Raw genomic sequence first — 2,110 nt, forward strand, 5'->3', positions numbered from 1 at the left:
CTACTACATTAACCTTCTATATGAGCTAATTGTTGACAGATAACAGAGAAAATTACACCTCGGTTAAACACTATACTTACAGTTCATCATGCTCGGGAGTACCGACACAATGCGCAACAACATTCGTGCATACCAGCATGCGCTCAGCCTTTGATTTCCTTTCAGTTTGCATAGCGCTTCAAACAAAAAAAGAGACCAGAAAAGTGCCGCCAACGCCTTCGCACACAAGACACGCGTTCGCTCACTCCCACCACAGCCGCGCATCGCCGTTGGGAGGACGCGCAAGGAAGGCGCTCACGACGGAGGCATCGCCGCGAGTGGAGGGGGCCGACGAGTGACTCAGGCGCAGGCACGCGAGCTCGTTGGCTCGGCAAGGTCGCAATCGGTGGCTGCGTTTGGGTCACGCCGCTCTCACAAGGCTGCCGCGCCGCCGATTGCTCCGAGGCGGAGCAGCGCTTTCTCCAGCAGCAGATGCCGCCATCACGCGGCGGTATCCCGTTCGGGCCGCCAAACAAAAGCGAACCATTCAACATGCACGACAGCGCTGGCGCCAAGAACAACGAGCGCTCAGCAAAAGGCGCAAGGTGCGGTGGTAAGCAAAAAAAAAAAAAAAGAGGGAGGGCCTCTGAACAGTCCAAAGAGCCCCAGACGGTACGCGCTGCACGGCAGACAACTCGGCATGGATCAAAGTTACCGGTGAAGTTCGATCGGAAGGTTTCAGGTTTCGCTTAGTCACATCAGTAGAATAATGAATCATGTTTTCCAACCGTACGGCACAGCACCACCGATGCCGGTACACGCACTTTGATACAGGAACGACGCGCCGTAACGATGCGATGTGGGTCAGAGGCAAAAGGTTCGCATGCTAGCAGAGCAGCCGAAGCTACCAAGAGAGACGGCTCGCGGTGCGCTGACCACAATCGCATGGCCCGCTGCTGCTGCGACGGCCGTAGTACAAGACAGCTGGACGACCGCCAACACAGCATGAAGTACCAGCTCAAAGTATCTCCCTCCGAGAGTGTCTGTGTTTCCGAGAAGCGGCCAAAGACCGGCGGCGCACCCGCGGTGAATTTTCGCTTTGTCGGTTCACTTTACGCGCTGAGAACTGCAGCGCACGCCCTCGCGCAGCGGTGGGTGGAGCGGAACTTAAAAAGGAAGTCGGCATCTTTGCTCAAACGCCCGCGTACGCGCGCGAGTTTGCTGGACGGTACACCGACGACACAGCTGCTATTGAAGGTCATCACAAACATGACTGTTATTTAATTATGTTACATACACCTCATACGAAAGTGGCCCGATCGCACGGCCACCCTTCAGAGCCTTTCGGGAGGTTAAAGAAAGACCGCTCAATAGCTCTCTCATGCAGTCAACAAGATCGCTGTGAAATATACTGATACACAAGGCACACGGCGCGTCGATGCACAGCGCGAGCGGTCTCGTCGACGATTTCGTAACCCCATAGTGAAATGCTGCTGTGACAAGACCCATGATCATTCAAGTAGTTTTAAACAAACGGGAAACTTGGCGCGCGCAACGGCGTCGTCGAACGTAGTTTGCATTACACTTGAATTGAAAATAAGTTCTACCCCGAAGCAGCCGATGCAAAACCAAGCGATCGCTAACGTGCATCTCCGCGTCACACCAGACGCGACATCGCCTATAAGGAAGAGGGCACTCACCCGTCCTTGCCGGTTGGCTGCATTTTAGCTCTGGAACCACGGCATTCCCCGAGGCTTCGTCACCGCCACGCAATGCTTGAATATCCAGGGAATATTCCTCGCCTCAAATCAAACGGCCCCACAGAGCGGCAAGGAGGTCGCGTTGGTGGAGACGGAGACACGGAGAGACGGAGACGCGAAGAAACTTCGTCAATGCGCCGTAGTGCGCCGCTGCAAGCGACAACAAAAATACCGATGATGACCAATCATGATCACCTCATGACAGCATCTTCATTTCTTATTGCATAATAAGACCAATAGGACAGGATCGGAGCATCGGAGCTTCAACAAGACTTTCATTTCAGGGTATAAATCGCGTTGCATGACGTCGAGACTTGAAACTTTGACATTCGACTCAGTGGACATATGCGTGCCAATCCAAGTAACAGACC

General features: G+C 53.8%; 1 protein-coding gene across 1 annotated transcript in view; it reads right to left on the minus strand.

Annotated features, from left to right (window-relative positions):
- Positions 1-2,075, minus strand: part of LOC144128546 (serine/threonine-protein kinase DCLK1) — a 51,939-nt gene extending 49,864 nt beyond the window's left edge. The window contains exon 1 of the mRNA XM_077662037.1: positions 1,680-2,075. The gene's annotated coding sequence lies outside the window, so the exon portion shown is untranslated. The remainder of the gene's footprint in view (positions 1-1,679) is intronic.
- Between the last annotated feature and the right edge of the window lie 35 nt (positions 2,076-2,110).

Source organism: Amblyomma americanum, chromosome 4, assembly GCF_052857255.1.
Source record: "Amblyomma americanum isolate KBUSLIRL-KWMA chromosome 4, ASM5285725v1, whole genome shotgun sequence".
NCBI lineage: Eukaryota > Metazoa > Arthropoda > Arachnida > Ixodida > Ixodidae > Amblyomma > Amblyomma americanum.